Source organism: Vicugna pacos, chromosome 3, assembly GCF_048564905.1.
Source record: "Vicugna pacos chromosome 3, VicPac4, whole genome shotgun sequence".
In the NCBI taxonomy this organism is placed as follows: Eukaryota; Metazoa; Chordata; class Mammalia; order Artiodactyla; family Camelidae; genus Vicugna; species Vicugna pacos.
Genome location: NC_132989.1, coordinates 71031534 through 71056986, shown reverse-complemented (window position 1 = coordinate 71056986; position 25453 = coordinate 71031534). Strand labels below are relative to the sequence as shown.

The 25453-nt window shown below is 39.2% G+C and overlaps 1 protein-coding gene and 1 pseudogene across 12 annotated transcripts in view; one reads left to right on the top strand and one right to left on the bottom strand.

The window, feature by feature from the left end:
- Nucleotides 1-25453, bottom strand: part of ANKRD31 (ankyrin repeat domain 31) — a 153433-nt gene that overhangs the window by 112297 nt on the left and 15683 nt on the right. For all 11 annotated transcript variants that reach the window (XM_072958492.1, XM_072958488.1, XM_072958494.1 and 8 more), the window contains one exon: nt 20975-21049. The gene's annotated coding sequence lies outside the window, so the exon portion shown is untranslated. The remainder of the gene's footprint in view (nt 1-20974; nt 21050-25453) is intronic.
- LOC102542827 (large ribosomal subunit protein uL6 pseudogene) lies at nt 14308-15020 on the top strand (annotated as a pseudogene). Its single transcript, XR_001459749.3, has one exon. The product of XR_001459749.3 is annotated as a large ribosomal subunit protein uL6 pseudogene (transcript).

Genomic DNA, 25453 nt, shown 5'->3' with positions numbered 1-25453 from the left:
GAAAGCAATAAATGGGTTTCTGATTAGAGAACATGGTCAGAGATCGCCTCTCTGAAGAGGTGACATTTGACCTATGACCTAAAGCATGAACATAAATAAATGCAAAGGCTCTGAGACATCTGAGAAGAACAGGAAGGAGGCTTGTGTGCCTGGAGCCGGGGAGTCAGAGGACAGCGGTATGAAATGAGTCTTGAACAAAGCAGGAAGTAGAGTATGTATATATAAGTATATAAGGTGTAATGCACTGAGACCTGTTTCGAAGTGTGGATTTTCAAAAAGAAGTCTCAGTGTTTTGTGGCTACACAATATATTTTGTTTCCATAATTAAAATTCTTTCCTGCCTGTAGTTTTTTATCATTTACATCCTATCCAGGTTAATTTAGATCCCAGAACTGTGAGAAATGAGACTTTCATGGAAGACTTGATTGGTCATAAATATAACACAATGGCTCAAAAGAAAAAAAGACCCACCACACGTAGAACTGAACGTGCATGTCATTATATGCAAACTATCTCTTAATGGAGAGAAGCAATAAAAAACAGAGTATGCTGTTCTTTAAAATAGCAGAGTCAGGTAGTGGCTTGATATGCTTGATATCCTCTCATTTCCTCAATTCCCCTAAATAACTCCAAATAAATATACACTCTAAGATAAAGATATGAATTTGCTGTGCAGCTAAACAACTAAATGACAACTGTGTTTGCTATTCAAACGCAACCTTGGTTGAAGTCGTAGCCCTCACTTCAAAAAGATGATCATGCTGAAGCCTTTCTTATTTGAAATTCCAGAGCTGTCACTGTTCAGCTCTTTGCTTTATTCTGTAAAGAGTGTACCATGGGAAGTTATACAGATCTATGTATTTATCTGTACTTCATTCTTCTTAATGACAACACAGTTTTCCACTGCATAATCCCCTACTGATGGACATTTAGGTTGTTTCCAACTTTTTAAAATGACAGTTGGTGCAAGTATATTAGTAACAGGAGTAAATTCAGTAAGTGGAAAGGCTATCTCTAAGGGTTTGGTATATATATGTGAAACATTTTGAGAGATATTATAAACTACTCTCCAAAAAAGATGGTACTACTTTCCCTCCAAGTGTGTATGAGAACATCAGTTTCCTCCCTTATCCTTGCTAGTACTAAGCATTATCAATCTTTTTCATCATCTTTGCCAACCCGACAGACAACACACACAAAGCTTTCATTCCCTATTTAAATGCACATTTCTCTAATTTTGAGTTAGGTTAAGCATCTTTTAAAATCTGATGTTTTTACTAGTAATTACTACAAAGAGGAGATGTGCAAAGGAAGAGAGATGTGTAGAATTACAGGCTTCTTAGCATCTGAGCCATTAATGAATGTTATTTGCTTGGACAAGCAGACAAGGAGGAATCTTTCAAACTTACCAAAACTAGTTGACAAAATCAGTGTCATTTTCACCAGGGTTGCCTGAGTTTCTAAGTCTTTGACAGCCTATCATGGCCTTGTCTGTTACATTAATTGCCAATTTTTTTATACCAACATTATACTGTGTTTATGGGGGGAATAATCTTAAGAATCTGTACAAAATGCTGATAATTGGGTTTAACATCTATATTCCAATATTGTTGCTTTTTATCCTGTCATCATAAATTATAAAATGTTGCAATGATCATCTGAGACAGATGATCAGTCTATAGCTATTGCTCCTTAACTAGGATATTTTGTATTTTTCCTTCTAAAGAAATACATTATTCATGGTCTAATAGAGCTAAACAATGAATAATTATAATAGTAGAAATCACACAGAATAGCAATATCTTGGGCATTCTGGAGCAATGGGGTAGGGAGGGTTGTTATAATTTACCACTAGGCATGTCTAGTCCTCTGATTCTCATTTTTGAAATACCGAGGGTTTTTTGCAATCATCTTCTGCTGATTTTATGAGCTTCATTATAATACCTTTTTGTCAATTACTAGAATAACAGATGTTATTAGTTACTCTTCAGAGGCTTTTCATCATGAAATATTAATTACATATTAGGCTACTATCTTAAATTTCATAGTATTGTTAACTTTTTGAAGTGTTTTTGTATCTGTTTTATGTATGCCATTTCAAAATAAAATTGAGCTTCTATCTTAAATTCAGCACTAAGGAGAGACAGCCTATAGGAGTTGTGGTCGGCATATTCCTACACAACTGAATCAACCATAATGATGACTAAAAAACACATTTAGGTACTGTACCAACATTGAATCCTGTGTAAACCTGTCTTTGCGTTTTCCCTCATTTTTCAGTTTTTGAGAAAGGGTCTCACATATCCTGATTTTTCTGATTACATATATATTCTGATTCTTTTTTTTTTTGGTGGGGGGAGGTAATTAGGTTTATTTATCTATTTATCTCAATGGAGGTATTGGGGATTGAACCCAGGACCTCATGCATGCTAGACAAGTGCTCTACCACTGAGCTATGCCCTTCCCCTACTCTGATTCATTTTTAATTTCACAAAACAGTTCTAATTTGTGCTAAACACCATGTGAATTGTTTGGGTTAATGGACAGCAACATTTAAAGAAATCCAAATCTGAGAAAATGAATGCTCTTTTTGGAAAATGTATAATACTTTTCATAGAGTATTTGGTGAAATACTTTGTATACCTTTATTTTGGGGGAATATTACTTGGGTGAAAAGTAGATTTACTCTCCTAATGTTCATGTTATTTTGGACCCATTCATTTGTGGTAAAACTCAAAATAAAGGGATAAGTGAAAAAAGAAAATTCAGGATAGTAATTACCTCTCCAGGAGAGGCATGTGAATGGTATGGGAAAAAGTTCATAGGAAACTAAAAACAATTGGTAATGTCCCATGTCCTGAGTTGTGTAGTATATCACAGGTGTCTATTTTGTTATTATACTTCATAGCTTCCACAGGATGTGTGTATTCTGTGTGTGTATGTGTGTCTATGTATATATATATATGTGTCTATGTGTATATATACATAGACACACATACACACCCTATACCATATATAATGTATTATAATCAAACAAAAAAGTATATATGTATATACATGCTCAGTATATATAACTAAACAAAAAGTATATATATATATATATATATATATACACACACACATATATAATATGTACACAATATTTTATAGTTAAAGAAAAAAGTATAGGAAAAAACAAGAAGGGAAAGAAATGTGTTAAAATGTTAACAGATAGTCACTTTGACTGGCAGAGTTCTGGATAATATTTTCTCCATTATAATTGTCCACATTTTCCTAATTGCTTAAATTGTACTATAATACTTTAATAACCATAAAACAGTAATTTTTACAATATTATAATTTTTATTAGGATGTCTAGAATGTTTGTACTGGTTTTTGAAACCTGATTTGAAACTTCAGTCAAGTTCCAGGTGCCCTGGGAGGGGTGATCTTTAAAGATTTCGCATTGCTATTTAGTTGACAAATGTCAAAATGCTAATACACAAGTTTCAGCTATGCCAATATTGCCTTGAAAGAGTCAGCCCTTAGTCAGTTTCACTTCCTTCCTATCTTTCGAAGATATGCTTCCTGTTTCTGTGGTTAGGCTTTTGTCCTCACTATTTCTGACAGCCCTAAGTTTCCCTTGAGCTCTAATTCAGTAACTCCGAAGCCTAGATGAAAAATGAAGACTGCATTTCCCTCAGCCTTTTAGCAACATCTAGTGGGTGTTTAAAGACAAGACAAGGCAGACATTTTCCTACATAATTTGAAGAGCAGCAGGTTTGACGGCAAATCTGACTTAGCAAAAAAATGGTTATATCTTCAAGACAAATATAATCTCTCCTGTAATTAAATAACTTTATATACAAGGGTGTGGATGTTAACACTTAAGATAAAATATAGCTGACATTTCCTCATCCAGCCTGCTGTGAACTTAAATGACATTTGTTACTACATTACATAATGGGCATTACCATAAAGAACCACGTGAGAGGTCCTAAGCAAGAGTACCAGAGCAGTGTCAAGACCTCCAAAAGCAGAAGGAAGAACTTGTGTAGAATAGCATCTGTAAGGAACAGAAGTCTCCAGGAATATAAGCAAAGAGGAAGAGAGAACAGGAGGGAAGGGGGAGGGAGGGAACACAAGAAGGGAAAAGTAAAGCAAGGTCATGAAACTGGAAGGTTCACAGAATCCAGATTTATCCTAAGGTAACCGCAGTCCAGTCATTGTTCTCTTAACTAAGTGGTAGCCCTCAAGCCTGTTTGAGGTACCTGCTCCTCCAAAGTTTTTTGCCATTTTTCCCTTTGACTTGATGTCATTTTCACTAGAAGCTCAGGACCTAGGTAGGTGAGGGATGGTAGCTGATGAGTGACAGAGAAAAGCTCCCAACTTCAGTCTTTAGATGTAGATAAAGAAAGCATGGTTGCAACGCCTCTGGTCCTCAACAAAACTTGAGTCTTAACAAAGGCAGCTCTCACCCTAGAAAGCTAGTAACACATTCCTAAAAATAATTTGCATTCTGATCTTTGCAATGTAAGAGGACATTCTCTCCACGTTACCCAGTAACAGGAAGGAGTGACCTGAGGTCAGGCACCCCGGGACCTTCAGCCTCATTACTTTTTAACTCTATTACCTTAGAAACTTTCTCTAATCTCTCTCTGCCTTAACTTCTCTAGCTGAAAATTAGATAGAGATTAATTTCATCCCTGCAGTTTTCACAGACATTTCTCCATAATTATCAACAATTATTTATGAAAATGCTTTCACCCATAGGAAAAACTCCACAAAGCCTAGATAATAGTGTTAGCATTCCTATGTACACCTAAGAAAACTGCCTATGGTTGTCAACACGTGGTGTTGGGCGCAATTCCACATGAGTTATGAAAACTAGTTCTACAATCTGGGATCATTTTTGTCCTAATTTGGCTTGTTAGAGAGGGAAATTGAGGCATTATTGAGGAATTCTTGAGGCAGTATGGTGGGAAGGTAACAAATGTGAGGTTCAGGGAAAAGAAAACTTGTCCAGTATGGAAAACAGTATGGAAATTCCTCACAAAACTAAAAATAGATTTACCATATGATCCAGCAATCCCACTCCCGGGCATATATCTGGAGGAAACTATAATTGGAAAAGATACATGCAGCCCAATGTTCACAGCAGCACTATTTACAATAGCCAAGGCATGGAAGCAAACTAAATGCCCATCGACAGATGATTGGACAAAATTGTGGTATATGTATACAGTGGAATACTACTCAGCCATAAAAATAAAACAATGCCATTTGCAGCAACATGGATGGACTTGGAGATTGTCATTCTAAGTGAAGTAAGCCAGAAAGAGAAAGAAAAATACCATATTATAGTGCAATCTAAAAAAATCACACCAATGAACTTATTTACAAAACAGAAACAGACTCACGGACATAGAAAACAAACTTATGATTACCAGGGGGGAAAGGGGAGGGTAGATGGATAAATTGGAAATTTGGGATTTGCAGATATTAACTACTATATATAAAATAGATATGTTTATACTGTATAGCACAGGGAATTATATTCAGTATCTTGTAATAGACTATAATGAAAAAGAATATGAAAATGTATATGTATAACTGAATCACTATGCTATGCATCAGAAATTAACCCAACATTGTAAACCGAGTACAGTAAAAAAAATATGGTGTATATGCACAGAAGAATACTACTCAGCCATAAAAAAGAATGAAATATTGCCATTTGCAGCAACATGGATGGACCTAGAGATTATCATACTAAGTTAGAGACAAACAAATATCGCATGATATCACTTATATGTGGCATCTTTAAAAAATGATACAAATGAACTTATTTACAAAACAGGAATAGACTCATAGACATAGAAAACAAACATATGGTTACCAAAGGGGAAAGGGGGGTAGATAATTAGGAATTTGGGATTAACAGACAGTACTACGAATAAAATTGATAAATAACAAGGACCTACTGTATAGCACAGGAAACAATATTCAATATTCTGTATAATGGAAAAGAATCTGAAAAAGAATATATATATATATATATCTGAATCACTTTACTGTATACCAAAAACATTGTAAATCAACTATACTTCAATAAAAATTTTTTTAATTTAAAATATAGCATGAACATGAAAAAAAAAAAAAGACATACAGATAGTGTAACATAATAAAGAACATCCAGGTGAAAGCAGCAGTGGCAGCAGCACCGTGTTTGGATCTCTACAGATTCCCACATAAAAACAGAGAAATTAGGGGGCAAAACCAAAAACCCATGGACAACATTTATATCGCCACCATTTGTCAAGGTCTCTCCCTGGACCTGAAAAATACAGACGCATGGAGATAAACGCCAACGGCCACCAGAGCTGTGTGGTACCTGGGCCTGAGCAGGAGGAAGCAATCCCAGGCCTGCCTGACCTGAGAACAGGAGAGCCCCAAGCAGCCAACAGACAGTCCCGGGGAAGCGTGGTGCACCCATTTCAGAACAGCTGCTAAGACTAAGAAGGGTGTTGTCCAGCACGTGGAGGGTGAGTAAAGGGGTCCTTGGTAAAGTATGAAAAGGGCTCAAGCAGCCTGGTCTGCGTGAACTTGGAACGACAACCAGGCAAAGCTGCCTCTCACGACAAAATCCCATACAGAGGAGCAACTGCTAAAAGTAGGATAGAAAAGAACAGAGACACAGTGTGCCTTTCATAATGTAAGAATATTGTTTGGAGATGACTGGATAAAGAAGATGTGGCCTATTTATACAATGAGATACTATTCAGCCATACAAACAACAACATAAATAACACCATTTGCAGCAACATGGATGTCCCTGGAGAACGTCATTCTAAGTGAAGTAAGCCAGAAAGAGAAAGAAAAATTCCATATGAGATCACTCATTTGTGGAATCTAAGAAAAAAAAAAGAACATAAATACAAAACAGAAACAGACTCATAGACATAGAATACAAACTTGTGGTTGCCAAGGGGGTAGGGGGTGGGAAGGGGCAGACTGGGAGTTCAAAATTTGTAGATACTGACAGGCATATGCAGAATAGATAAACAAGATTATGCTGTATAGCACAGGGAAATATATACAAGATCTTGTGGAAGCTTACAGTGAAAAAAAAGTGACAATGAATATATGTATGTTCATGTATAACTGAAAAATTGTGCTCTTCACTGGAATTTGACACAACATTGTAAAAATGTCTATAACTCAATAAATAAATGTTAAAAAAATACTGTTTTGTAAAGTGTACTGTTTCCATTTTTTCTGTGTGTGTATTACTATGATGTAAAGTGTTTTTTTAACAGTTGGTCTCAGGCAGAAAGTTTGAAAACCATGTTGCAATAGCTGTCTCAAGTCATCCTAACGCTGACCCTTCTTACTCTGCCTTTTGAATCATGTTCCTAAAACTTTTCTGTGGTCTTTTGGCTTATCTACCTATAGACCTTTAGGCCTGCATTTCTCTGAGGTCCATTGATCCTGTTCAACAAAATCACCTGGGGTACTTTTTGAAAAATGCAATTACCAAATAAGAATGTTAAGCGGGCTATTTTCTGGCCTCCTAAATGTAGTTTGGGGTACTGTAGGTTTAAAATGGATCTTGGTCAAGCCAAACACATCAGGAGCCTTTTTGTTTCAAGTAATAACTCCTGATGGCAATGGCGATTCAATGTCTATATGTTCTGGCTTAGATCTACTTGTAGACACCATGACATATACCCCATAATCAAGCGCCCCAACTCTGGAATAACTAGAAGTTTAAGGAACCAACCCAGAAATGCCAAGAAGCTTTTTGATATGCTGGTCAAGAAAAGATGTAGACAACAGTGAACAATCCCACCCTGGGACAAAGAGAAAAGAGACATTCTCCCTCTCCCTCCTGTGTACACAACACGCAAATGAATGTAATTTTGAGTCTTTGAGCAGAGGGTGAAGGTGGGAGATGGTAATTTTCTGGAGCCCTTTCATGGGGTTCCTGGTACCTCGTACCACTGCAGCTTACACAATCCACCTCCCTCATAAAACACATCTTAGTTTTTCACTCAAAAATGTATAGTTAGCTCTCGTGTGTCGACCAATAAGAACTAATTACCCAGAAGAAGGGCTCAACAATTTGTATTTTCAGTAAGCAGCCCATGTGATTTTGTAGGCAATTCTAACCTAAATATGGAAAAGCTGCTGAGGAGAGTAAGTATTTATTTCCCAAAATTTCAACATTTATTCAGGTCGAAGTGAAGCAGGGGTCCAAGCTGCCATTGCACCATTCATTTTTACAGTTTGTGTGGAGTTTACAGGTCAAATTGATCGCACAGTAAAGGAACTGGCTGTGAGAGGTCTGTTTGCATTTGTGCTTTTACTTGGTGCCAGCTGGTGATGAAATCCACCTTCTCCAAGCCACATCAGCTAGAAGCATAATTTCAAATAGGAGTCCTCTGCTCAGCTTCCCTGGCTAAATTGGGTGACTGACCTCCTCCATTAACTCACATCCCTTTCAAAAAGTCCAGGAGTTCCTCTTGGGTGGATCACTGTTCTCTTTATCTGCCTGTGCTGTTGGTTAAAGGATCTGAAGTTGTTATTTGCCATTGCCTGCCTCTGCGTGGTTCCACTCTGGGTCTCTAAGGTCTTCTCAGGCTCCTGGAGTTGACTGCACAGAACTCCCCAACCACAGCAGGCATATTGTCTTGAGACAGGCCCCTGGGACCCGGGACCTGGGACCCCAGGCTGCAATGCTAGCACCCGGACAAAACATCTCCTCGAGCAACAAAATACAAAGAAACTCTACGGAACTAAAAATAACTGTGTGCATGCCCAGCTGGAGCAAGTTACCAACAAGATACTAAAAGACCAAGCACCCAACTGCCACTTCGGAGGTGTTGGGAGCAGAAGCAGAGTACTACACATGACCCCTGCACACAGCACCATCAGGGAGGTGGACAGACCACCTCAGCCACCCCTCCAGCTCAACCCCTGGGCCCACTCTGACCTTCATCCCATTTAAAGGGGTGAGCAAGGGAATCTGTTATTTGTTTTCTCTGCCTCACACCCAACAAAGCCTTGCCTGAATTTCTCACCTGGCCTCTTATCAATTTCTATTGATTAAGCAGACAAAAAACCCTGGGCAGTAACACTCTGTCCTCAATACATAATCCTATTTATATTTCATAGATCCCAGAGTGGCACTGAGGTTAAAGTATACAGATTTTTTTTTTTTTTTGCTTCTTTGCTTTTCTTCAAGTCCTTGGACAAGGTAAGGTCACTGCATATCCTGCTGACTTCAGAATTATCCCTTCCCTAGAGGCCTAGTCCTTTCAGACCAAACTTTGGTGCCCTAACTCCTTACGCTAAGGATGTTTTTTCCCAGGAATTTCTGCTGTTCTCAAGGTCTGCCCTCTGCTCCACTACACTGAGACTTGTTTGAACCTGCAGGGTAAATGTAGTTTATGCTCCCTGTCTGGGGCTACCACTGTATGGAATATTCTGAACAAGTTATAAAGCAAAGAGTTGAAGTTTAGTTTGTCTGAAAGCTGTCAAATGGCTAGACTGTAGAACATTCAGAGATATTTTTCCAAATGTTCTAAGATACAGTAACGGCCATCATCATTTACTGAGCGATGACTATGCATACATTCAACTTTACAGCACCCTCTGTGATAAATCATCTGATATTCCAAGTGAAGAAAGGGACTCAGAGAAGTCTAGCAAACTGCCTCCAGTCATAGAGATAAGCAGGAGAGGAGAGGTTTGCAGGAGGGCAGTAGGTTTGCTCCCAGGTCCAGGTCCAAGCCTATGCTCTTTCAAGCTTGGCACTGCCAGATCAAGACATTTTAAAGTGAAAGAGAGATCAAATCAATTGAGATCCCAGTAGATTAGATTGTACTTTACCATGTTGTTTGAGGAAACGCAGTTATTCAAACACAAACAAAACAGGCAGATTACTCAAAGAGAAATTGAAGACACAGATATTTCCCAATGCTTAATTCTTATCAGTTCAGTGAAATCACAGACCTTGATACTGCAGAGCTATTTGGTGGAAATTAAGCTACCATTTCTGAAAACCCAGAATTCAGGTATTGATGAGTACAAATCATGATTTAAGTTTCTGGAACTGTGGAGTGCGGACTTTCCCAGCCGTTTCAATTGATATGAAATCAAATTGTGTTACATGAGAAGGCACAGCTTTCTTGGAATGATGAGCATTAGTATCTAATCAGTAAAACTATCTTGAAATGCCATGCTTTTGCAGGCTTCAGTACAAAAGGTAATGTTTGGGACCATCTAACAGTGAAAGAACATTCTCTTTTTATAAAACTGCTAATCTAAAGGCTGGGATACACTTCTTTTAAAACTATTTACAGCGCTGAGAATTGAGTAAATCAAAATTAAGAGGAGGTCTGAATTAAAAGACAAATGAACATAAATACAAAACAGATACAGACTCACAGACATAGAATACAAACCTGTGGTTGCCAGGAGAGAGGGGGGTGGGAAGGGACAGACTGGGAGTTCGAAATTTGTAGATACTGACACATATATATAGAATAGATAAACAAGATTATACTGTATAGCACAGGGAAATATATACAAGATCTTGTGGTAGTTCACAGTGAAAAAGAATGCAACAATGAATATACGTATGTTCATGTATAACTGAAAAATTGTGCTCTAAGCTGGAAATTGACACAACATTGTAAACTGACTATAACTCAATAAAACAAAATTAAAAGTTAAAAAAAAGAGGCATTCCAAATTAATACATGAACCTTGAAATATCATGTGGCAAGATGTTGGAGGGAATGGAATATGCCACCCCAAAATATTCCATATTGGCATAAGGATTATTTTGATCTGAAGACAACTGAGAATAAGGAAATACAAGAGAAGCTCTCTGCTCTCCCTCATTTGCATAAAAGCAGAACATAAATTTGCAAAGGTGTCTCCCCTTTCCTCTTGAAAAGGAAAAACTCTCATGTTTCTTTATACTTTCAGTACATTCTGACACCAGATGTTTGGGGGATTTTCCCACCAAGAAATTCTCAGGTACCAGCTGGGTGTCCTACAGTTTAACTCAATTCTGACAATATCTACCTAGAGAGAGCATTGAATCCCACAAGTTGAGGGCTCAGTCCCACCCACTTCAGGTGCCAGCACAAGTCAGGTTGTCATCTGTGCTTCTGACCGATAGGATACAAATCAGAGGTTCCCCTACCCCCCGCCTAGCTTTGATCACATGCTAATATGGCTCACAGAACTGGGGAAAACAGTCTACTTTACTAGATTACTTGCTTATTATAAAAGAATACAACTCAGGAATAGGCAGGGGGAAGAGATGCACAGGGCAGGTTATATGGGAAGGAGCTGAGCTTCCAAGCCCCGTCCAGGCACCCTCCCAGCACCCCCATGTATTCACCAATCTCATCATTCAGGATTTTTATGAAAATTTCATTACACAGGCATCATTGATTGAATCACTGGCAATTAGTGATTGGTTCAGCTCCCAGCCCCACTCCCCTCCCTGTAGGTCAGGGGATGGGGCTGAAAGTTCCAACTTCCACCTGGTTAGTTTCCCCTAGTAATCATCTCCCATCCTGTGGTTATCCAGAGGCTTTCCAAAAGTCACCTTATTAACATAAACTCAAGTGTAGTTGAAGGGACTTATTATGAATAATAAGACAGTTTCACCTTCATCACTCTGGAACTATTTAATGGTAAAAGACCAAACATTATAGCAAAAATGCTCCCATTGCTCTAATAACTTACAAAATTACAAGGATTTGGGGAGCTGTGAGCCAGGAACTGTGGCCAAAGACCAAAATATATATTTTTCAGTATATCACAGTACCACACCTCTCTACCAGAAAGAACAGAAGTTACTCACCAGAGACAACTCTAGATCCTTGTCAGTTCAGAGGCTGAAGAGGAATTACATAACAAACTTTATCAACTAGCTCTCATCTTCCATTAGTTCCCCCAATATTTACCTTCTCACAATGTGCCACCCTAAAACTCACAATTTTTTTCCTTTGCCTTGTTTCCTCTCTAAAAATTTTTGCCCTTTTGTTGAGATGCTATGTCAGCTTAAGTTCTAACCACTCCTTTGAGTTACTCATCCCTGAGTTCTCCTGTGTGTATGCACAATGCACATATAAATGAACTTCTTTTTGTTTTTCTCTTGATAATCTGTCTTTTGTCAGTCTAATTCACAGGGGAAAGGTTTTATCCCCTCTCCTACAACATGAATATTCAGAATGTTTCAAGTTTTTAGTTACTAATGTTCAGAGGTCTGGATTTTAGAAGCTAATAGGGAGGACTTCCCTGAGTCTAAAAAGGAAAAGCAGCAAAGTGAGATAGGGTGCTCCATGAGTGCAGACATGTGCTCTGTTTCCAGGGGCAGCCCTGGCATGCCTTGTTAAAGAACAGTAATCATGAAGAAGAAGGAGAAGAAGAAGGAGGAGGAGGAGGAGAAGAGGGAGGAGGAGGAGGAGGAGAAGGAGAAGATGAAGAAGAAGAAGAAGAAGAAGACGACGAAGAAGACGAAGAAGAAGAAGAAGACGATGACGAAGAAGAGTAGTCATTAAAATCTGCTAAGAGGGTAGATCTTAGGTTAAGTGTTCTTATCACAAAATAATAATATCAATAATAAATAAAGAGGGCAGGAGGAGACTTTCAGAGGTGGTGGATATATTTGTGGCCTAGATAATGGTGATGGTTTCACGGGTATATGCTTATCTTCAATTTTACCAAGTTGTATACATTTATATGTACAGCTTTTTGTATTTCAGTCATATCTCAATAAAGTGGTTTTTTTTAAAAAAGAACAATAGTCATGATATGATAGTGGCAGAGGTCTCAAGTCCCATTTAGGGAGTCGTTGCAGCAGTCTCTGATAACACTATAAGTGGGCAACCTTCCTGTTCCCCAACCCTGAACAATGCCCCAGGGTATATGGAAGTCCAAAGAAAGGTAGAGAGAGGGCAGCCAGAAACCCAGTTGGGTAGGAATTTCTTTTATATACCTGTACTCATACCTGTACTGTACTGTAAGATCCTGAGACCCATGGGCTAGGGCAATATTAATAATATCACTTAACATTAGCACTAGAAAATAGTATGGAGGTGCTTGAAAAATTAAAAATAGAACTACCTTATGATCCAGCAATTCCACTCCTGGATGTTTTTTCAAAGGAAAAATTACTAATTCAAAAAAGATACATGCATGTCTCTGTTTACTGCAGAACTTACAATAGGTAAGATACGGAAGCCACCTAACTGTCCATTGATAGAAAAAAGTGGATAAAGAAGATATAATATACATACACAATGGAATAGTACTCAGCCATAAAAAGAATGGAATCTTGCCATTTGCGACAACATAGACCTAGAGGGTATTATGCTGAGTGAAATAAGTCAGACAAAGAAAGACAAATACTGCATGATTTCATTTATATATGGAATCTAAAAAACAAAGCAAATGAACAAACATAACAAAATAGAAACAGAGTCATAGATTCAGAGTACAAACAGGTGGTTGCCAGAGGGGTGAGAAGAGAAAAGAAATAGGTGAGGCAGATACAAACCTTCAGCTACAAAATAAATGAGTCAAAGGGATGAAATACTCAGCATAGAGAATATAGTCAATAATGATGTAATATCTTTGTATTGTGACAGATCGTTAGATAGATTTATTGTGCTGATCATTTTGTAATGTACGGAAATATTGAATCACTATGTTGTACACTTGGAACTCACATAGTGTCATAGGTCAATTATACTTCAGTAAAAATAAATAATTAATTAATTTTTAGAAACATTAGCATTACCCTGACCTGGTCAAAAATTGACCAGTGACTAACACTGAGGTGGTAACTGGGTCGTCATTGGTCAGTTAAACTGATTGGATTTTCTTTTTCTCTTCCTCTTTGGATTTATAATACGTAGGAGAAAAAGAATCTGACACATCATGTTTTTATCACTTTAATTAACAAAAAAAAGTTTTAATGTAACTCACTATTGAAATAATATGATTAATGGAGTTTAATGACCAGGATGAAGGTCAGTGGAGATCTCACAGGGGTCTGGGTGCTTGGGATTGACAATATACTCAAAGGAAAGCGGCAAAAGACTAGGCCATCATATTTTCCTCCAAGCTGTCTGACATAAGGCAGCAGAGTTAGCAAGGAGGCAGGAACCCAGAGCAATAGCACTGTCTTGGGGGTGGAAATCATGCATTTGGCCGAAATACCTCAGAACAGAGAAGAAAATGTCAAGACCTGAGCTTGAATCCTTGTTCTAATCAACGTAAAACAACAAAAAGCAAAAGAAAGAAAGCCACTCTTTGCCACATCTACTGCGAGAATGAAGACCATTCTCAGCAATCAGACTGTCGACATTCCAGAAAATGTCGACATCACTTTGAAGGGACGCACAGTAATTGTGAAGGGCCCCAGAGGCACCCTGCGGAGGGGCTTCAATCACATCAATGTAGAACTCAGTCTCCTTGGAAAGAAAAAGAAGAGGCTCCGGGTTGACAAGTGGTGGGGAAATAGAAAAGAACTGGCTACTGTTCGCACTATCTGTAGTCATGTACAGAACATGATCAAGGGTGTTACACTGGGCTTCCGTTACAAGATGAGGTCTGTGTATGCTCACTTCCCCATCAACGTCGTTATTCAGGAGAATGGTTCCCTTGTTGAAATTCGAAATTTCTTGGGTGAAAAATACATTCGCAGGGTTCAGATGAGGCCAGGTGTTGCTTGTTCAGTATCTCAAGCTCAGAAAGATGAGTTAGTTCTTGAGGGAAACGACATTGAACTGGTATCAAATTCAGCTGCTTTGATTCAGCAAGCCACGACAGTTAAAAACAAGGATATCAGAAAATTTTTGGATGGTATCTATGTTTCTGAAAAAGGAACAGTTCAGCAGGCTGATGAATAATATTTAAGTTGTCCGGGTACAGAAAGAGGAAGATGCCAGATGACTCTTCAGATTCATTTGTAATATCTTAAGGATAAATAAAAGCTGTGTTGATTGGGACTTTTTCTTAAAAAAAAAAAAAAAGAAAGAAAGCCAGAACACAAATAAGCATGCAGTTGAAATTGCTAAAGGTCAAGTAGCTGCTTCTTTGCCCCAAATGCAAATCAAAATGATTATGGGAAACAAAGAGGTAACAGAGTTTCTAAGGCTAATATCTCTCACCTGAAACCTGGGAGAACACTGAGCAGGTCCAGAGGCAAATGCTTAGGAGAATACAGGACTGATGGGCCCATTGTCCCTGTGGGAAATGGGAAGCACCTGGAAGTCCCAGGCAGTGGATGAGAGCACAAGTCCTTGTTTACTTCTTCTCAGCCCATCTATTATTTGGAAAACTCCAATTGGAAAAACTGCTTTAGAGGTAAATGAAGCTCAGATAATACTTATCCAAGCCTTCTCTCAATTTCCCCCAAATGTGACCTTGTTATAGGACTTGAGAGATAGTGAGTGGTGCAACACAGCATCTCAAAACCTGCAATGTGGACTGATTTTACTAGCACCAAATCAGGAATCTATCCAAACCTAGTATTTTTCTCTTGACCTCTTTAAAATGTGTTATTCAGTAAACTAAGCAATACACAAGACGAACAGAGAGAAGTGTAATGCAAATAATGGTGCAGTTAAATGGGTACTTCCTGGCCCAGGCCTCCAGAGCAGGATTCTTTGCCATTTATTTAGGCCTATATTTGCCTCTCTGACTGCCTGCTTGCACTCTGGTTCCAAGGGAAAAGTATTCCATTAGATCATGGGCTTTATTTCTTTGGGTCTCAGTTTCCTTATCTATAAACTGGGGGTTAAATGCATCCCCAACTACCTTACAAAATGGTTATGAAACTTAAGAAGAGACAAACTCAATGCTGGAATTGAAGGAGCCCAATTGAAGACATCCTTGTTTTCCACGGTCATGTTCTGAATAATTGAGGAATAAGACAAAACAATATGTCAGAAAGAGAACTATAACATCACTTTATTAGTAATAAAGCTAATATTAGAAACATGGTTCATATCAGCAAGCAAATGGAATACCATACATAGAACTCAAGAATTAAAAGGATTTACCCACCCAGCGCTGGAACACTACAGCACCCCTTACCACACCTCTTTCCTCCCCTCCGATTAAACACCTGGAAGGGAGGAAAAGGGCAGAAGGCTTCGGCTGGGTAGCTTGCTCCCAAGAGGAAGAGGGTGTAACTGAGCTGAACATGGCCAGTTTACATGTCCAATCCTACCAATCTATCGGGTCATCCCTTCTATTTGGGGGATAGTGCAAAACAAAACAAAGGTGGGAAGGACAGAAAGGATCAGAAGTGTCATACAAATAAAGCCATCTCCATATGGAAGGGCACACCAGGAGCAGAGGGAAAACGCTGCTTTCACTTCCCCCAGTAACAGATCTTATCTGCCACACTTACACACTACACTTGTACTCAAAAGCTACACTTTAAAAACAGTACTTTATAAAGATGTTAGAAGAAAATAGAGAACAAGATTTTTATAAACTAAACATGGGGGAGGTTTTCTGGAGCGTAAAAAGAAAAGCAGAGGCCATAAAAGACTAATTCAAATTTGTGATTTTCTCCTTATGAAGGCGTAGTGATCAGAATATCCACTGGGTAAACTCTCTAATATTATGTGATTATTTAATTTACTTATTTGGGTAGGTTATTGCTAGACATTGTAGAGTGAAGAACTACAAGGAGAGGGAACCATCTGAGCGTTAAAGAGGTGGAGCTTCATTTTGTATCAAATTAGTGAAACAGCCTATCTGTTACAATTACAGAAACAGTCTCATTATTACAGCTATATTGAACAAAGATACGGTTTCAACAAAATAACACAAAAAGTACTTGCCACATCTGAGTTATAATTATTATTAGGCTTTATTGCAATTAGGCATAAATTAAAGTAATTCACATATGTTCTAATAATCAGTATAGTTTAATGAGATCAGATCTGGTTTTTAGACTTCTTCTTCTTCCCCTGTCAGTTTGCTAGTATCTATGAGCGGTAACGATGGTTTACGGATCACCACCGAGACACAACAAAGAGCACAATGGGCAACGGGAATCCCCTCGCCTCCTGCCCCTCCATCCCACAGTCGTCTCCTCTCTCCACACCCGCTGTGGTTGGCCGACTTTCAAGACGCCCTCAAAGATCTCCAACTCCTGCCTTTTCCATCATTGTGAATCCTTCCCTTTGAGAGTGGGCTGAGCCTAGTGACTTGTTTCTAGAGGATAAAATATCAAACGTGAAGTTATGTCATTTTGCGATTAGACCTCTACTTTGCCAGCTCTGTCTCTTTTGTCCTCTTGTTTGCTCACTCTGACAACGCCCGCACCAGACAGGGAAACAGCAGGCCTAGACAGGTGGGGACTCAGCCTAGAGTTAACATATCTGCAAACAAAACAAAGTATGCAACTCTAAAAACTTCAGGGGCCCATACCATCCAGTATAAATGCAGTCATATTTAAAGAAGCACTCTAAAGTAGTCAACTATAATGAATAAGAAATTCTATTCCTTACTCCAGATGTTTGAAGAACATTAATAGGACCCATAACCCATACTGACTCTTCTCACTTCCCTCCACTCTGCAATTTCTTGCATCCTGAGGAAGTTCCAGAACTTCTCACACACTTAATTTTTAGCTCTGAATAACTTTTATTTTCCCTTTCCCCACTGCATTGTTTTTTCCCCCCTTGATTATTTAGATAATCTTAGTCTCTTCCCAACCAATAAGAATCTTTTTTGCCTGTTCTGTTTTCCTGGGAGAGGAGGTGGCTAAGAGGAAGAAACTAGAAGAACAGTAGGTTCTCCTCAGCTCCTCAGCTGCATGTTAACAATGAAATGCTAATAATTTTTTTCTTTGGAAGCAAAACTGATACCTTCCCCTGCTTCCATGATGGATAAGTATGTACATAATGTGCTACAGTCAGGGGGGAAGTTCACCCCTGAGGATAAACCAAAACAAACAAACAAAATAGAGATGCCTTGTCTGGATCTTGAAACCTGAAAACTTTCCTATAAGTTGTCAGCTTGCTGTTAAAATAGCTTTATTCCTTTCTGACTCTTGCAGTTCTATATATGAAGCTAAAAGACTGTCGGAGCCAGCCGACAATCGATCAGGTCCAGAAACCTGTGCTGCAGGACTGAGAAAAGGAAAGACGTAACAAAGAGACAGCAAGACAAGACAAGTTGGGGTTGAGAGGGTCTCACTCTAGCCCGCAAGACGCTAGGTCAAGAGTGGACGACGAGTTTATTTCTTGCAGTTAATTTATATGACTTTAACCCATTAGCTCATACATTCCTGCATGTAGGCAAAGGTATTGTTTTAAGGCACATTAACAACGTGTACTAAAATCATTAACTTGTATATTGTTACAGACATCATTATTGTTTACAGTTCTCGTAAAACTAAGATTAAGAGTTCCTGGAACCAAGATGATAAACTAAGGCATTGTTCCTCTAAGCTAACATCGTGACTCGTGTGCTATTATCTCAGGTGATTGTTCTCTAAAAAGATCACTGACTTGTGTGCCGATTGTATCTCTCCCTCTGAAGGTCCTTTGTGACTTAATAGGTCAGGATATTTCCTCAGGCATAGGCGCACCTGGTGCATTCTTTAGTAAAAGAGGTGGCGGGACAGAGATTGTTCTAACTCAATTGACCTTTGAGCCGGGCGCCCCGCACTGTGGGAGTTTAGGCCCATCCTTTGTGCTCGGCAGCCTCAATCTCAGAGCCTGGCGCCCTGCACTTTGGGGTTTTACGCCCAAGTTTTGTGCTCGGCAGCCCTCCGTCACGAGCGGCTCCCCGCAAAAGACTGTGCCAGTTATTAAGCTATCATCTCTCAGCTCCAAACCACCCGTCTATATCCTACTTTGTGATGCAGGTCTGGAACGTGACAAATCACATTTGTGCTGTGCTGGCTGGCTCCCTAGCAAGATCTTCCAATAAGGGACACTAAAGGGAAACCCCAAGGCTGGAGGAGGAAGGGGGCCTTGATCTTTCCTATTGGCTTCCTCTTAGCTCCCTGTCTGCTTCCTGTTCCTGTGGGATCCCCTAGCAATTGAATGCACTCTCACCGCAGCAGTTTACTTTCCACAGCAGAAACTGAAACTAGTTTGCAACTTCTCTATCACTCCTAGAGCTGGCCTCCCCTCCCCTCACAGGCACCAGCAGTGGCCAACTCCTGCCTTCTCCTCAGAGGTCTCGGTCTTTCCTCCATAAGGACCATTCTCTGAACTCAGAGAAGTGAGCACCACCAAGCAATGTCCCTTCCTTGGAGGTCTGAGTTTCACTCCCAGGGGACCTTTCCTCCAAATTTCTAAGTTTTAAAAATTACAACCCCCTCTTTTTTCGTTTCTTAGACCTAGGGGAAATAGCTGCTTCCATGACACCGTAGCTAGATAGCAATTCTTTTCTTTTCTTTTTGAAATATAGTCCGTTTACAATGTTGTGTCCATTTCTGGTGTATAGCATAATGTTTCAGTCATCCACAGACATACATATATTCCTTTTCATATTCTTTTTCATTATAGGTTACTACAAGATATTGACTATATTTCCCTATGCTATACAGTAGAAACTTGTTGTTTATCTATTTTATATATAGTAATTAGTATCTGCAAATCTTGAACTTCCAATTTATCCATTCTCACCCCAGACAGCAATTCTTTACATTGAATTCTGTCTGTTAAAATAACTGGTGTGGTTTCTTTCTCCTGACTGGACCTTGAAAAATACAGAAATTTGTCCCAGGAATGGTCCCAGGAAACAGATCCTCAAAGACAGGATTTTGGGATTAGTTGAGTTATGTACATGAACTGAAATGCTGTGCTGATCTCCTAACCAATGGGAAATGAAATGCTAATAATCCAAAGTGTATTAATACTCTATTGCTGTGTAACAAATTAACAGCCAGTTGATGATTTAGGCTTCGTTTATCATTCTGCTCAAAATTCTTCCAGCATGTGTCCACTATTTGGCTCCACAGCCTCTCCTACATCTTAAGGTAGGTGTTACAGCATCATCTCACTTCTGGTACCACATATGGTATTAGTTTTCCATTGTGCATAACAAATTGGTGGAATTTGCCAACTGCAACAGCACACATTTATTACCTCACAGTTTTCATGGCTCAGGACTCTGGGCACAGCACAGATGGATCCTTTTTTAAGCTCATGTGGTTGCTGGCAAAATGAGGCTCTCTGAGATTGTAGGAGTATAGTCCCCAGTTTTTCTTGCTAGCTGTCAGCTGGGGGCCATCTCAGTCTCTACAGGCCACCGGAAGCTCCTTGCCACATGACCCTGTCACTGGCCCTCTTACAACTTATGTCTTCAAAGCTGGTGAGGGAGAGTCTCTTTCTCTAGTCTACTAAAACAGAGTCTCATAAAACATAATGTAATCATGGTGATAGTATCATCTCACCTTTGACACATTCTACTCGTCAGAAGCAAATGACAGCTTTCACTTTTACACAGGGTAAGAAATTATACAATGTTGTAACTCATGGGAGGTAGGGGTTACCTTACAGTGTGTCTACCACATCTTGTATGGAATGGCACCACAGCTCATCACATTGTCACCCATGGTTGATATTGTTACTGCAGTAAAAATGACTATAAGTATGTGGTGATGAATGGATTTTTTGAGTACATAGGAGCAGTTACAGAAGAAAATGAGCCCAGGCCTTTAAACTCTCAGCTCAAGTCATCATCACAGAACCAGAGAGTACCCCTAAGTTTTTAAAATTTTTGTAGCCACTAAATTTCTCCTTAAAAACTTAGGGCATTGATTGGGAAGGAATAGGACCCTGAAATTTAGAATGAGCACATCTGTTGGATTAAGAGGAAGGTGAGATTCTTGATTCTTGAGACACCCCTAGCAGTGTGGGGAGCATTCTCTCTCTATTTGAGTAGGATAGCCTTAATTTGCTTGAAAAACTTTAAGCGATTTTACCTGAAGCAGGTGTTTCATAAGGGCATGTCCATTCTCCTCGAGATCCACTCCAATTTCTCCATCTTGCCACAAGACCTATAGCCAAAGTGAGATTGCAGATACTTCAGGGAGATAAGCACAAAGTTTTACATAGGAGGAAATAGCTTAGTCTCTAAAATAATGCCAACATTTTGCTAATTTACATTAGCAGAAACCTGGTGAATATGTAAATGAATGTACCATGGGATCAGCCAAATGTTACTGCTATGGGCATACTTGCCAGTGATTCTGGATCTAATGGGTCGGCAGCAATTCACCTTTATTTTTATCTGGCAGGACCAGCAGTCCACCTGCACAGTCTTGCCTCAGGGATATGTCAACTTACCTGCTGTCTGCCAAAATTAGCAAAGATCTTGATTGTCTTGGATTCTATTAAGCATCACACTGGTCCATCACACTAATTATGTTTATTGGGCTAATAAGCAAGAATTTGCAGGTTCTTTAGATGCCTTAATAAGGGATATTTGAACCCTATGCATATTTAGGGATCTGCCACCTCGGGAAAGTTTCTGGCGATCCAATGGTCTGGAGCATGTCAAGAAGACAGTCCTTCCAAGGTGAAATTCAAGTTGCTGCCCCTTACACTGCCCGCCCCTAAAAGAGGCAGAGTGTTTGGCGGACCTTTTTTATGTCAGAGGTGACAGGTACTGCAGCGAAGATGTTACACAGAGCTATTCACTAAATAACTGGAGATTTCCAAGTTTTGTGGGGTTTTTTTAACTTTATTTCTCTGTAATTTAAATTGACTTAGCTCTCAAGCCCCCTTTTCCACTGAGGGTAGAAAACTTAAGCTTAACTAACTCAAGCTTTCTTAATGTCATCTGAATTAAATTTCTTGTAGAAATAGAGACAGGAAGTAGGGCACAGGTATCCTCTGCTCTTGTATTGCCAAGCTCACCTAGTTTTTCATTTGTTTGTTTTATTTTAGTTGACAGTTTTAAGTAGGTAGAAAGTTCAGCTGTTCTTTTCCTTAGGTCCTATGACCAAAATACCAATTACCAGTGACCAGTGATACTCAGAGTATCTAGGGCATGTACATTTGGAGACTCTTGCAGGCACCAACGGGAGATTTACAGCACGTACCTTTAGGGTTTGGGAGCAATTTATTACTATTTCTTTTTTAAACCATATTAACCTGAATTTAAACAACTTTAAGGACAGACAGCTGGGAAGTGGTAGAGCCTACATGTACCAACACTGAATAAATCACCATGCTATCGTGCCTTCGGTAAAAACACAAGGCACTTCAATTATAGCACTTACCTTGCTCTAATCTATGCCCACTCTTCCCATTAAATTGTCATTGCTTCTTTTTTTCCCTCCTTTTCCAGTTTTACTAGGTAGAATTATTATAGTTTGACTGCACATACACATTATACTGCATGTAAATACATATATACAGTATAATTCTGAGCAGGTTTGGGACCAGGTCCCCTGGAGAGGTCAGTGGGGCCTCTGTGGGTGCTGGGTACTCCAGAGGTGCTGCTGGTTGAAGGATCACTGTGGCCCCAGCAGAAAGGATGGGCCAGCTAGGCCATTTTTGGTCCCTGGGTTGGGGAGGCAAGGAGCTAGAGCAGGGACCAAGTAGATAGAAAGTGTCAGCCCAGGATTAGGGCCCCTGCATTCCCGAATCCCCAGTCCTTCAATTTGCCAGGTGCCATGTCTTCTCTGTGAAGCCTGCTGCCCAGGCCCCCAGTCCGCCCCCTAGTGGCCAGAACCTGGTTAAAGTCCCCCAGTGCCTCCTTGTGCATAGACCTTCCTCTGCCCACCCGCTTCTGCCCGGGGGTCCCGTTCATCCAGCGGGGCTTCACGAGAACCCCAAACCCCGCATGGGTTTTTTTTTTAATTTAAGTCATTGCTTCTTGATATCTCCACACTACTCTGTAGAGTGCCTTGCACAGAATGGATGCTGCATTAAATGTTTATAGGATTTGACAGCTACGTCCATGCTCATGAGATTTAACACTTATATGGTCCTATGATGTGCTGAATTGGCAATCACTGAGTTTCACAGTAGGCTCTTTCCTTGCAAACCCACAGCCAAGGAATCTTCCAAGTTACGTTAGAATCACAGTATCTGTGTACCCGTGCAAATTATTAGTCTCTTTTGCCCAGTGCTTTCCTCATGGAATCTACTTTATAACCTGCCAAAATTAAGAATGCCTCCCCTCGATGGGCAAAACTGTATTCTGAGTCTTTTGACCATGATAAGACAGAAATCGTATGACCAAAAAACAGAGATCTCTGTTACAGGATTTCACTCTTCTAGCCCCATCAAATGCAGTGCCAAGCAACATCCAGATATTCCTCACATTGTTCTGGGCCTTGATTGAAGGCATAATTCTTCAATTTTTGATCTGCCTTAGACCTCAAAGCTAGTGGTGATATAACTCTGAGAGCATAATCTGGCAACCACATACAAGAGCAATAAGCATGCAAAAACAAAGCTCCACTCAGGGACTAAACCATGGGCCCACTTGACATCCAAAGATATTCCCCTTTAACTTTATTCTGGACAATGAGAGTCAACCGCCTCCCTAATTTTTGTAGCAATAAAGGAAGCACGAGGCATGACTTGTCAACAAAGTAGTATTTAGCAAAGGATTTGTATGCATTACCGCTTACCTGTCCACGTAGATATGAAAAGCAACATAGATTTTGACATGCTTTGCTTAAGAACAATAGACAATTTTGATCCCTTTGTTCCTTGAGAGATAGTAAGATGACAAACTGATATCAAGGTTTCTTAGGCTCCACGGGGTAGATTTTCCCAAGAGTCTTCCATAACATTTGTCCCGTATATTGTGTAATTTGTACATCTAGTGAAATGCTTCTTAAATGCCAACTCCTAAGAATGAGAGTACATGTCTCAGGACCTGACGATTGTATTTGGTCTCTGTGTAAGCGTCACCTGATGGGATATCAGTGCTCTGCACCACCCATCTGGCTTTAGCAACATCTTTGGGAAATTCTAGAGTGAGACATGCTTGGCTCATTGATTCATTCAATACATTTTTTGAGAGCTTAGACTATGGAAGACACTACTACGTCCTAGGGAATAAAAGAGAATATGGATCGTGGCCAAAGCAGACGACGTCCCTTCCCTCATGGAATGTGGAGTTCAGTAGCAGAGGCAGAAAATTAGACAAGCAATTGTACCACCGTGTGAAAAGTGCTATGATAAAGGTACCCCAGAAAGAAGGTAATAATAAGAATCAGAGCAGAAATAAATGAAATAGAGATCAGAGAAACAATAGAAAAGATCAACAAAACTACAAAAGCTGGTTCTTCAGAAAAATAAACAAAATTAACAAACTGTTAGCAAGACTAAGAAAAAAGGAGAGATGACTCAACTAAAATCAGAAATCATAATACAGAAATACATAGAATCGTAAGAGACTACTATGAACAGTTACATGCCCACAAAGTATATAACTTAGAAGAAACTGGTAATACATTTATAGAAACACACAATCTACCAAGACTGAATCAGGAAGAAATAGAAAATCTGAACATACTAATAACAAGCAAAGAGATTGAATCAGTAATTTTAACTCACAACACAGAAATTTCTAAGACCAGATGGCGTCACTGGAGAATTCTACCAAACATTTGAAGTAGAAAATCTCTAAGAACAATTCTCACTTCAAATCTCCTCTACACTTTTTCCTGTTTGGGTACCCCTTAATGTTCCTATTTTCTTCCAAAGGGTACTCTAGATTCCTACCTTCTTTCGAATTTGGATTAGGTACTTTGGAAAGAAACCTGAAAATCTCCTTCACCATTTCCCTCGAGCCTAGAACCAACTCTCTGAAGCCCTAAACTCTCCAAAGCCAGAGGCACATCTTAAAAAAAAGAAAACCTTCCTTTCTTACCTAGCCTCTAAATTCACTCCATCCCTATTCATACCTAAAGTCTCATACTGTCCAGTTTTTCTGAGATTACAATTTTTTTACTTTTCTGGACAAAATACCTTTCACTCAAAATGTTGTAATTTCTACTTCTAAGAAAGGAAGTAAATATCAACTGCCATCTTTGTCCCAAAGGGTAGGTTTTTTTCCAAACTCCAACCAATTAAAATTTCTTTTCTTACTAGTTTTGCTCTTTGACTCCTGTTCTATTTAATTAATTCTTTTCTTTTGTCTCCTTATAAAAATAATGAACTGTAGAAATTTTGGAAAGTACAGAAAATTACAAAGAAGTAGATTCAAAAAAAAAAAAGGTGGTCAAAACATTTTGACTATTTTCTTTTAGTCTCTTTTGCATCTCTATAATGACTTCACACGTTTTCCTCCCAATTGTCCTTCCCTGCGTGCCTTCAGTGCATGAGAACTCTCAATTCACCCAAATAACCTACTAAACCATGTGAGAACTTGAAAAGGAAATTAAGTTCTAGAATAGCAGAACAAAACCCTTTTTTTCAATGTTTTCTCCCCAATT